This window comes from Chrysochloris asiatica, unplaced genomic scaffold (genome assembly GCF_000296735.1).
Source record: "Chrysochloris asiatica unplaced genomic scaffold, ChrAsi1.0 scaffold00184, whole genome shotgun sequence".
Classification (NCBI taxonomy): Eukaryota; Metazoa; Chordata; class Mammalia; order Afrosoricida; family Chrysochloridae; genus Chrysochloris; species Chrysochloris asiatica.
Genome location: NW_006408702.1, coordinates 4,357,378 through 4,370,412, shown reverse-complemented (window position 1 = coordinate 4,370,412; position 13,035 = coordinate 4,357,378). Strand labels below are relative to the sequence as shown.

The 13,035-nt window shown below is 42.1% G+C and overlaps 1 pseudogene; it reads right to left on the bottom strand.

The window, feature by feature from the left end:
• Window positions 1-782: 782 nt before the first annotated feature.
• LOC102822636 lies at window positions 783-1,680 on the bottom strand (annotated as a pseudogene).
• Between the last annotated feature and the right edge of the window lie 11,355 nt (window positions 1,681-13,035).

Sequence of the window (13,035 nt, the reverse complement as noted above, 5' to 3'; positions counted from 1 at the left end):
TATCTCTCCACACCCTCATTAGCTCCACACTCTCTCTCTCTTTGTTTTTAAGGTTTGCGATTAATTCTGGGTGAGATGATATTTCACTGTTGTTTTGATTTGCGTGGCAGTGTAGGATAAACACTGGACCGCTAACCACAGATTGGTGGGTTAACCCCTCCAGCCACTCCTTGGAAACCCTCCATAGGGTCTCTCTGAGTTGGGATTGACTCTGTGGCACTTAATAACAAAAACAACAATGGGTACTAACTGAGAGAGAACAGTTTTTCATATGCTGCTGACCACCTGAAGGTCTTCTTTGGTGAAGTGGCCTCTTTGTGTTTTCTACTTACTTTGAAATTTCTTCTTCTGTTGTTGAGTTTTGAAGGTTTCTGTAAATTGTAGAGATTGGTCCTTCCCTCATCCACTGTGTCATTGCCAAAATTCTTTTCCCAGTCTGCAGGTTCACCTTTGACTCTTTTGGTGAACGTTGACTCTTTTTGTACGTAAATGTTTCATTTTCAGGAGGTCTCAGTCCCCTATTTATCTCCTGCTGTTTGTGTATTTTTGGTTAAGTCTGTTTCAATTCATAGCAACCCTGTGTAGCGTTTCTGAGGATTGCCTGGTGGGTTTGAACTGCCAACCTTTCCATTAGCAGTCCAACGCTTATCCTACAGCCCCACACCAGGACTCCATGTATTAGGACTCCCTTAATTTTCTCCCCCTTTCTTTTCTTTAGAAATTGATGTTTGTTTATTTTCCATCACCCTTATTTCCATTGTCTAAGAGATTGAAAGAACAGCCTAAGACCACTCAATGGTTGTTCCTACCCCCTCAGTGGCCTGAGCAGTGGGGGCTGTGGACCAATCTTCAATTGCAGCCTGAGCACTCCAGTTTTCAGTAGGGGAACTGTTGAATGGGCACAGAGGGCACCTGCATGCCTTCAGACCAGTCTGCGACCTTGGGCTGAGCAGCAGTGAATTCAGGAGAAGGCGCAGTTCATTCACCCTGAAATTCTTTCTTGGTCACAGCCTTTTCAGCAGCAGCCTGCTCTTCCTTTTCAATCTCTTCTGGAGCTCTGTAGAAATAGAGGTCAGGCATGACTTCCCACGGGTGCTCCCGAGATATGGTGCCACACATGCGCAGAACTTCCTGAGCCAGCATCCACCACATAGGACCCACTGAATGAGTTCCCTTGTTGTTACATGGGATGACAGTGTCCACGTAGCACAGAGGAGAACCTGTGTTGCACAGAGCAATGGTGGGCAAGTTAACATAAGATGCTTCTGTGAGAGGTTGGTGGTCAGCCCTGGGATCAGTAACCACCAGAAGCTGTGGCTCCTAGAAGGCTGCCTGGATCTGATTCATGAATGCTCCTGGAGCGAAGCGCCCAGCAATAGGAGTGGCTCCATTTGCAGCAGCAAACTTCATTCAGCACACCTCACTGGCTGGTATTCCTGGAGGATATAACACTGACATCAGCTGGGTTTTCAATGGCAACAATGGCCCGAGCTCCAACAGAAGCTTCTCCCAGGTCCTCTTCAGGTTTATGATGTAGATGCCATCACTTTTCCTTTTGTAGATGTATTTGTTCCATTTGGAAGTCAAGGTTGGTGCCACCTAAGTGGGTTCCTGCTGCAAGGAATTTGAGGACATCCTTCTCCATTTGTAGATTTGCCAGACATCAAGGCCTCTGGACATTGTGAACGTTTTCCCTTTAAGTTACCATGGGAACCCATAACAGTGCCGTATGGACTTTTCTCTGGGTAGCGCGGAAAGCGTCCTCTCTCTCTCTCTTTTTTTTTTGGTCAATGATCTTTTTTTTGTTTTTTTATTTTGCATTTAGGTCATTGAGCTATCTTGAATTCATTTTTGTATTATGGTGAAAGATATGGATTCTGTTTCCCTTTTTTCTTTTTTTCCTAACAAATGGATATCCAGTTTTGCTGGGACCATGTGTTAAAGAGACCCTCTCTCCCCCATTTAATAGGGTTTGGGCCTTTTTCGAAGATCTTCTGTCCATTGTTGTTGTTAAGTGCTTGTTGAGTTGGTTCCTACTCATAGTAACCTGTGTAGGGTTTTTGAGGCTTTAAGTCTTTGAGGGAGCAGAAAGTCTTATTTTTCTGCCAAGGAGTGGCTGGTGGGCTCATACCATGGACCTGTGGTTCACAATCCAGTACTTACTACATGTTGTTGTTAAGTGCCATTGAGTCAGTTCCAACTCATAGTGATCCTGTTTAGGGTTTCCAAGGAGCAGCTGCTGGGTTTGAACCACCGATCTTAGCAGCTCAAGCTAACCTTGCAGTCCAGTGCATTACCCTACAGCACCACACCAGGATTCTACCTACTACATAGGTGGATGCATTTACTTCTGTCTTCTCCATAATGTCTCACTGGTCTATGTGTCTATCACTGTACCAAATATCAGACTGGTTGGACTACTGTATAGATGTCACTTTTACTTGTAATGTCTCTTAAGTTTCTGTTTCAACTTAGTTTGGCCATCCCCTTTTATTTCAATTGTTGTTGTTAAGTGCCATTGAGTCTATTTTGTTGTTGTTAGGTGTTATTACATTGGTCTGACTCATAGTGATCCTTTGTCCATCACAACAAAATAATGCCTGGTCTTACACCATCCTCACAGTTGTTCCTGTGTTTCAGTCCATTGTTGCAACCACTGTGTCAATGTATCTCACTGCAGGGTCTTCCTCTTTTCACGGATCCTCTCTTTTACCAAGCATGCTGTGTTTCTGTAGGGGAACTGGTTCCTCTTGATAACATGCCCAAAGTACATGAGACCAAGTCTTGCCATCCTTATTTCTCAGGAACACTCCGCCTGTCCTTCTTCCAACACAGATTTGTTGATCCTCCTGGCAATCCGTGGTATCTTTGTAATCTTTGGCAGTACTGTAATTTAGTCATCAATTCCATTCCAATCTTTCTTATTCGTTGTCCAGCTTTTCTGTGCTTATGAGGTGATTGAAAAGATCATGGCTTGGGTCAAATGCACCTGAGTCTTCTAAGTGACATCTCTGCTTTTTAACACTTTAAACAATCCTTTGAAATTGATTTGCCCAATGTAATGCCTCATTTGATTTCATGGCTCCTACACAATCAATGGAGTCCTGGTGTGGATCTGTGGGCTATTGCATCATACTGCAAAGTCATTTGAACTGCAAGGTCGGTGGTTCAAGCTCACCAGCTGCTCCTTGGAAACCCTATACAGGGTCGCTATGGGTCGGAATTGACTCGACGGCACTTAACACAACAGCAACACAATCAATGGGAGTCCTGGTGTGGCACTGCAGGTTAGTGCATTGGACTGCGAGGTCAGTTTGAACCACAAGGTCAGTGGTTCAAGCTCACCACCCACTCCTTGGAAGCCCTATACAAGGTCACTATGAGTCAGAACCAACTTGATGGCACTCAACAACAACAGCAACACACAATCGATGGGCATTGATTGTGGATCCAAGTAAAATGAAATCCATGACAATCTCAGTCTTTTCTCTGTTCATCATATGTTGTATATTGATCCACTTGTAAGGACTTTTGTTTCCTTTATTCTCAAGTGTAATCTATATTGAATTCTGTAGTCTTCGATCTTCATCAGCAAATTCTTCAAGTAGTCTTCCCTTTCTGCAAGAAAGATTGCGTCATTTATATGTCCTCTAGTCCTGATGCTGCATTCTCCATACAGTCCATCTTCTGAATTTTTCCTTAGCGTACCCACCAAATAAATATGAAAGAATACAACCCTGACACATACCTGTCTTGATTTTAAACCATGCTGCATTCTCTTGTTCTGTTTGAACGACCACCTTGTTCATATACAGGTTCTTCAGGAACATAATAGTTTTGGAAGTCCCATTCTTTGTAACATTATCCATAGTTTGTTATGACTCACACAGTCTAGTGCCTTTATATAAGCAATACAATACAGGTATTCCTTGCTTTTAGTCAAGATCCATCAGACATTAGCACTGATATCTCTCATTCCATGCCTTCTTCTGAATCTGTCTTGAATTTCCGTAATTTCCCTGTCAGTATACAGCTACAGACATTTTAAGCTGTTTTCAGCAAACTTTTACGTGTGTGATATTAATGATATTGTTCAATACCTTCTGTATTTTGTTGGATAAACTTTATTTGGAATGGGCACACGTATGGATTCTTCCAATCAGTTGGCCAGGTAGCTGGTTTCCAAAATTTCTTGGTATATGTAAGTGAATGTTTCCAGAGTTTCATCAATTTGTTGACATTTCAATTGGTATTCTACCTATTCCTGAAGGCTTGTTTGTTGCCAGTGCCTTTAGTGTACCTTGGACTTCTTCCTTCAACCCCATCAGTTCTTGATCATATGCTACCTCTTGAAACGATTGAAGGTTGACCATTTCTTTTTGGTACAAATGCACCAGACTGAAAAGCCATTTAAACTGCAAGGTCGGCAGTTCAAACTCACCAGCTGTTCCTCGGAAACCCTATACAGGGTCGCTATGGGTCGCAATCGACTCGATGACACTTAACAACAACAATGTATTACTTATATCTTCTTTGATGGTTCCTGTGTCATTGAATATTTTATCCACAGAATTGTTCAGTATACCAGCTCAGGGCTTGAAGTTTTTCTTCAGTTCTTTCAGCTTGAGAAATGCCAAGGATATTTTTCCCTTTTGATCATTCAGCTCATCTGTGCTAATCGGAGTTCTGGTGTGGTGCTGTGGGTTACGGCACTGGACTGCAAGGTCAGTTTGAACTGCAAGGTTGATGATTCAGACTAACCAGCCGCTCCTTGGAAACGCTATACTCATAGGGTTGCTATGAGTCAGAACCAACTCCACAGCACTCAACAACAACAACAACAATAGTTAATAGCTAATCAGGAGAAGGGTGAGGCTTTCTACTCTAAGTAAGATTTAAAGCCTCAGAAACCCTATACAGGGTCTCTGTGAGTCAGAGCAGATGCAATGGTACTTAACAACAACAACAACAACAAGATAGTGCTAATCTGGAGTCCTGGTGTGGTGCTGTCAAATAAGCACTAGACTGCTAACTGCAAAGTTGGTAGTTTATACCCACCAACTGCTCCTTGGACTCCCTATACAGGGCCTGAACTGACTTGAAGGCACTTAACATCAACATATAGTGCTAGTCATTCCAGCACTATAGCAGACAATGGTCCACTGATATTCATGAGGGTTTTAGTGGCAATTTTTCCTTTTTTAAGAAGTAGATCGCTAAGCCTTCCTAGTTTGTCTTGTTCTGGAAGCTCCACTGAAACCTGTCCCCTATTCACCATTTGAAATCCAGGTGGCATAGCTTCCAGCATCACAGCAACATGCAAGCCACCACAGTGTGACATACTGACAGATGAGTGACAGTTTATCTCATTACAGTTACACTTGGTAGTGTAATGGGTTACAGGCTATGGGCTTCTAACAGCAAAATCAGTAGTTCAAATCTACCAGTTGCTCTGTGGGAGAAAGATGAGACTTTCTCCTCCCGTAAAGATTTACAGTCTTGGAAACTCTCTATAAGGTCGTTATGGTTTGGAACTAATTCAGTGTCACACCAACAACAACCACCACCATTGCGTAGACTGAAGTGGGTTAGTTGTTCAGTACAAACTACCATCTTCAACATTTGCCGTGATTATTTTCTTGTATATCATCTTACAGTTTTCTCTGTCTCTGAAGTTGTTGTAAACTGGAATTTAGGTCTAAAGATGCGTGTATTAGTCAGTTTTTGCTGCAGAACAAAATCAGAATCTTACTGACATGTTTCTTCATGTTCACAAGTTGTGGGTCACAAAGAATCAGTTCATTTAGGTTGTAGACCGACTGGATTGCTGGGGCCAATTGCCGCGTCTGACAATTGGCTATTTTCCACGAATTGCACAGAGGGATTAAACCCAAATAGGGGCGACGGGAGATGAGAACGACACAAAACACAATTGAAATAAGTAAAGTTCGAACCAGGTGGGATGCAGCACTCTGATGGAGATACTGCAGCACAGACCAAGGAAGCTAGTTTATTTTATACACAGCTCAAGGGGAGGTGCTTGATGGAGGGTAAGGGGTACCAGGACATCTTGTACTGAAGGAGCCAGCAGTAAGCAGAACTTTATTGGAAAAATTGTAACTTGTGGTAGGTAGCTGGAACACTGATACGGTGGTTAGAATGTTGCACAGGCTGAGCCAAAGGACATAGCTAAATACAAGGAAAGACCTTGCAAGTTCCCTGTCCCCTAAGGCAGCCCTGCAAGTTCCTCAGGGGCAGGACTTGACTTGGAAGCAGCCTGAGTTTCTGGACCACAACTGTTCAGACTTGACTTGGAAACAGCCTGAGTTTCTGGACCCAAGTCAGGGACCTTTGGCTCAGCTGCTCCCAACACTGGATGGTTCTGCATAATGTGTTGATCTTGTGATCTGTTCTAGAGGGATGTGAACCACCTGACACATGTCTTGCTCATGGCTATCAGAAGACATGAAGAGTGAGTAGAAATATGAGATAGTCCTTAAGGTATTGGAACTTCCACATTGCCACTTAATCCATATTCCATTGGCAAGTCACATTGCCAAGTCCATACAGGAAAAAAGTTTTCTGAATGGTAAAGCCAATCTAAATGGGAGTGGTACAGTAGCAGCAACAGTGGGTTCAAATGTAGCAATGATTGTGAGGTTGGTGCAGGACTGGGTAGTGTTTCATTCTGTTGTGCATAGGGTCACTATGAGTTGATAACTGACTTGATGGCACCTAACAACAACAAACCCAATCTACTAAAGTTTATTTAGAGTCTGGCTAAAAGAGTTTGGCAAGCACACTTCATAAATGATGCTGTGTATTTTATATGATAGCATATTGTAGTTTACATACAACACATGGTTGTCTGTCTCATTGTTAGTGACTGATCTTACTAGGTAAGATAATCATTGGATTCAGAAGGTGGCAGCTTGAGCCCTCTGCTTTAAAGTTACTTATTCCTCCTGTGGTTCTTAGGTACCCTATACATATTTCATTGATACCATGTATATATTGGATGTCATGTTTAATAGAATATGGTTAATTGAATGTTGGTAATCGAACCTTGCATCATCTATTGATGATCCTGGCCTGAATTAGGTAATTCTTGTGTTGTTGCAATCAATGATTTCATAATTCTATCCTACCTTTTACATTAGGAGCTCTGGTAGCGTAGTGGTTACGAATCGGGCTGCGAACCTTAAGGTCAGCGGCTCGAAACTACCAGGCGTTCCACGGGAGAAAGATGAGGCTTTCTACTCCCGTAAGGATTTACACCCTCGGAAACCCTGTACAGGGTCGCTGTGGGTCGGAACCGACTCGACGGCACTTAACAACAACAACAGCAACCTTTTACATTTAACCCTAGTGGCACAATGGTTAAGTGCTCAACTGCTAACCAAAAGGTTGGCCATTGAAACCCATTCAGTGTCCCCTTGGGAAAAAGACCTGGTGATCTTCTTTCATAAAGATCCCAGCTAAGAAAATCCAATGGGAGTGTTGTACTCTGTCACATGAGATTGTTGTAAATAGGAATAAATTAGACAGCATCCGATAACAGCATCAGTATTCTTCCAGAAAGAAGAGATTTCTCCCATCAACTTGCAATATTATTGTTGTTATGGTTAAGTGCCTTCGAATCCGTTTTGACTCTTAGTGACCCTGCATAGGTCCTGGTGTGGCATTATAGGATAAAACACTAGACCTCAAGGTCAGTTTGAGCCACAAGGTTGCTGGTCCAGACTCACTAGACACTCCTTGGAAACCCTATGCTATGCTATGAGTCAGAAACGAGTAGATGGCACCTAACAACACCACCAACAACATAGGGCTTCTAAGGAGCAGTTGGCAGATTTGAATCACCAACCTTGCAGTTAGTAGTCCAGTGCTTATCTTACAGCACCATACCAGGACTCTACCCTAAAATTAAATTTCTGTTGTAAAGGTGGAATAAATAGTTGATTTGTTTCTTTCAGTTGTTGTTGTTGTTGTCAGGTGCCATCGAGTCAGAACCGACTCATAGTGACCCCATGCACAGCAGAACGAAACAATGTCCGATCCTGGGCCAACCTCACTACCGCCGCCACACTTGACACCATCAACGATGCCACCTGGCTGATCCATCTCGTGGGGGTCTTCCTCTTTTTCTCTGACCCTCCATCTTACCCAGCATGACATCCTTCTCTAGTGACTGTTCTCTCCTGACAATATGTCCAAAGTATGAGAGACGAAGCTTAGCCATCTTGGCCTCCAAGGAGCACTCTGGCTGCACTTTTTCCAAAACAGATCTATTGGTTCTTTTGGCAGTCCATGGCACTTTTAGTATTCTCCTCCAACACCACAACTCAAAGACATCAATTGTTCTACGATCTTCCTTATTCACTGTCCAGCTTTCACATCCATATGAGGTCACTGAAAATACCATGGTTTGGGTCAGGCACACCTTAGTCCTATTCTTTCAATTAATAGGTTTCAAAATCAGAAGTTTGTGCAAAAAAATCTTTGTGGTGTGGTACATTTTTCCCCTTATGGCATAATCCATTTATAATCATGATGCTTGGTTTTTTGTTTGTTTGCTTTAACAACCAGAAATTTATTCTCACGGTTTAGAGAAAGGTCTATGTCTTCTTTCAGCATTTGTAGGCTCAGCATTTCTTAGAGATTACCATGTGCCTAGGTATCAGTTTTTCCTTGGATCTAGGAACTTCACAGGGTCAAGGAACCAGGTCCAAAGCACATACTACATGAACTTTTTCAACCTCCTTGTGTTTGGATTGTCTTTATTTTTAATCCATTCTGCCATTCTCTACCTTTTGATGGGAGCATTTGGTTCATATCCATTACTGTAAATACTGAGAAGAAGGGAGTTAACTCTTACTGGTGTAATAGAGACTGTTGTAACCCTTGCAGCTGTGGCCCTTGGATACCATTCAAGCCTAGAACTGAACCAGGGATCAACTTTCAGCCAAAGAACCGGCCCATAAACTTTATACTCAAACAAGGGAGGAATGTATTCCTTATCCTTAGCACAGTTAACCATACAAGACTCAAAAGGCAGCATTGGCCCCCAAACAGGAAAGAGGGACAAATGGAAATGGGGAACCCTGGGAGAAAATGACAAGAGTGATGTTACATTAAAGGGATTGCAACCAATGTTATCAGACAAAAGGTTCTAAATTGTTGAGTAGAAAACTCATTTGCTTTGTAAATGAGTCCTGGTGTGGCACTGCTGAGATGCATTTGTATTTTAATGCTCACACTGAGTTTAAAATTTGCATTTTTGATTTTTTTCATCTAGGTTCATATGTAGCGTAGTGGTTACGAATCGGGCTGCGAACCGCAAGCTCAGCAGTCTGAAACTACCAGCGGTTCCACGGGAGAAAGTTGAGGCATTCTGCTCCTGTAAAGATTTACAGCCTCGGAAACCCTGTGCAGGGTCACTATGAGTCGGAATGGACTCCACAGTACTTAACAACAACAACATGTTTATATGGAGGACTGATTTTGGCTTTTATAAAATGAATAGTTGTAGCTTTCTATTTTTTGACTGCAATCTAACATGACAAAAGCATATTCCTTAAAAAATTTAAGGAAATTTGCTTGTAAATTCATCTATATCTGGTAGCTTTGGTCGGCTAGACACTTATTTGTTTTTACGTATCTCCTGGGGCTATTGTGAGTTTCTGCTTATTGAATCTGATTTCTATTTCATTCACTTCGTTTTGCAAGTTTATTGGCCTCAAGTTTTAAGAGGCCAATACACTTCATAGTTTTAAAACTTCCCTGCATCTGCAATTAGGGCCTCCTTTTCAACTCCAATATTTATTTGTGACTTCTCTCTTTTTCTTGATCCTGTTTACCTAAGTATCTATTCTTTTTCAAATGAGCCAACCTTCAGTTTTATTGATTCTGTTTAGCTGTTTTATATTTTACTAATTTCTGGATTTTATCAATTAATTCCTCTCGTCTCCTTTCTTACACATATTTTGCACACTTGACTCTTTTTCATCTAAGAAAACCACAAAAGTCTCTCTTGTAAAAATATATATTCCCTGATTGCTCTTGTAGTTAAGTGCCGTCAGGTTGGTTTCGGCCCATTGTGACCCTGCATAGGGTTTCCAAGGAATGGCTGGTGAGTTTGAACTGCCGATCTTATGATTCAAACCGAATTTTCAGTCCAGCACATTAACCCACAGCGCCACACCAGGACTCCATATTCCCTGATACGTACTAATAATTGGTCGTATCCAATAATTGAGACAGACATTGTTTTGTTTATTCAAAAAAATTATAATTACATTTTTTTAAGGAAACTTATTTTTCATTCCTCATTGAACATTGAACAGTATAATTACATTGTGAATGTTGTTTTAAATAATGTTTAAAATTGTTCAGGCGTAGGTTTTATTTTGTTTCGTTTTTACTACCTTTGTAGCAGTTTGAATCTGATCAGGAGACAGAAACCACACCGTAGATTAAGCAGGGAACGTTTAATGTAAAGAATTACTAAGTATGATAGAAGAGTAACTATAAAATGTGGAGAAAGTTTATATGCTACCCTGGGGTTGAGGAAGAGTACCCAAGGAAGGCTAAACTTGGAAGAATGTAAGAACAGGTAATAGTGAAGTTGTTGGTTTAGGTACCCAGAGTTGGTTTGGATTTTCTAGGTTAAAAAAAAAAAATGGGCTGCTTTCTAGAGCACTGATAAAGGAACAAATCACAGCAGCCAGTGGCTTGGGCAGGTGCTGAGAGTTTGAGTGCTGGATGGGACGGGAAGTTGTGTGGGGTAGTGGAAGGAATACCTGCCTAGTATGCATCTCTCAGGACATGATGGCTGCATGTAGTCCACAGAGGAGGCTTGGGAAGGAAGTCTGGCATGGGACCTTGCTGAGGTGGCTTATTGAGGGTGTCTGGCAGGTGGCTGGCCATGTGGGCTTTGTGTGTCCATGCTGAGAGTGTGGTCAGAATAAGACTGCGTGGTTGCAAAGGGGCTGTTCTGGACTAGGGACAAGTACCCCCTACAAGACGTCTCCTACACTCTCTCCTGGGAAAGCTTATCATTGCGTTCATTTCAAAGGAAATATGGTGTGGCACTCTGGTAGCGTAGTGATTACTAATGGGGCTGCTAACCTCAAGGTCAGCTGTTCCATGTGAGAAAGATGAGGCTTTCTGCTCCCATAAAGATTTGCAGCCTCGGAAACTCTGTGCAGGGTCACTATGAGTCAGAACCGACTCCATGGCACTTAACAACAAAAACATGGTGTGCTGAGGAACAATGCACTGGACTGCCAGCTGCTCCTCGGAAAGCCCATACAGGATCGCTATGAGCGGAAACCAACTTTATGGTACTTAATAACAACAACAATGATTAAAGGAATTTTATGAATATGTTGAAGGGTATATTTAGAGATCAGAGGCAATAAATTAACTACTAACCTAGTACATCTTCCACACATGCCGTTCTGTATGGATTTGGACTCCCTTACGAAAACAAAACAACTCTATATTTCTACATAGCAAGATGCATTTGTCATTACAAGTAAAGAGATTCTTCTCACTCTTCCACAGAAGAAGATACACAGTTCTAAGTCCTCGTGTGTATTGTGGTCTGTATTATTTTCTCCACAAATTCATTCAGAGTTTCATAGAATATTCTCTTACCTAAAAACTAAATGACAAAATTATTCATTACTGTAATTAACAGATGTTGTTGTTGAAGACTGCTGTCAAGTCGGTTCTGACCCACAATGACTCTGTATAGGGTTTCTAAGGAGCAGCTAATTAAAGAAAAAAAAGGATGAGGAGAAGGAAGAAAATGATTAGTATGTACAAATAAGCACACGCGTGTAGTAAACACAGAGAAACTACACAGAGCTTCTATTACCCTCATTTCTGTAGTTAATCACAAGATCAGAGTTGGCAACTATGGCTTCTTTCTTTACTCATTCTCTGCTTCCCTTGCCCTTGACTACAACCTCAGACGCTCCAGGCTTCTACCTGATAGAGAAACTCAAACCTTCAACCCTCAGAGTCTGAGTCCTTTGTCATCCTGCCTTTGGTTTTTCAGTTGCTGTAGTTTTCCATTAACCTTTGCTATTGGGCATAGAAATGCTAAGAGACACTCTGCAGAAGTCTCTGTGTTCCCGGCATGAGTCTTTACTGTGTAGCAGCAACCCAGTTTCCCGTGGTAACCAGGATCAGTTACTCCAGCCAGTGGATTAACTGCTTATTTGTCTCTTTGTTCAGTGGATTAATGAGCCAGAAGTTATTAAGTAAGTCTCGTCTTCCCATTCAGTGGTAATACTGTTGCATGAAGTATTTCCCCACTTGTGGACTAAGATCATCAAGATAGCAGAGCTCAAAGTTGCTAGTGTGAGAAGCAAAATTTCTGCAAGTTGGTTATTGGGTATACCAGTAAGAGGAGACACTTCAACTTCCACCTTAAGATACCTAGTGTTCTGGCTGTGAGCAAAACGCTATATACATACAGTGGTCTCTAATTCAAAGCACGTTATAAGACCGAACCTCTTATTTTCAGTGTTGTTCCTCCACTGGTACTGTTACTTCAGTAAGTCTTCCCACAATGCAATTCCCACACATCTGCCAGATGGTGATACTGTGATGCTGGGAACTCTGTCGCTGGTGTTTGAAATACTAGCAGAGTCACCCATGGTGGACAAGTTTCAACAGAGCGAATAGACTGAGAAGAGACTAGAAGAAGGATTAGACAGTCCATTTCTGAAGGATTAGCCCTGAAAACCTTAGGGATAGCAGTGAAACATTGTCTGGTACAGCGCTGGAAGATGAGACCCTCAGGTTGAAAGGCATTCAAATGACAATTGAGGAAGAACCGCCTTCTCAAAGTAGAGCTGATCTTAATGACGATGTTGTTGTTGTTGTCAGGTACCATCGAGTCGGAACCGACTCATAGCGACCTCATGCACAGCAGAACGAAACAATGTCCGATCCTGGGCCAACCTCACTACCGCTGTCACACTTGAGTCCATCAATGATGTCACCTGGCCAATCCATCTC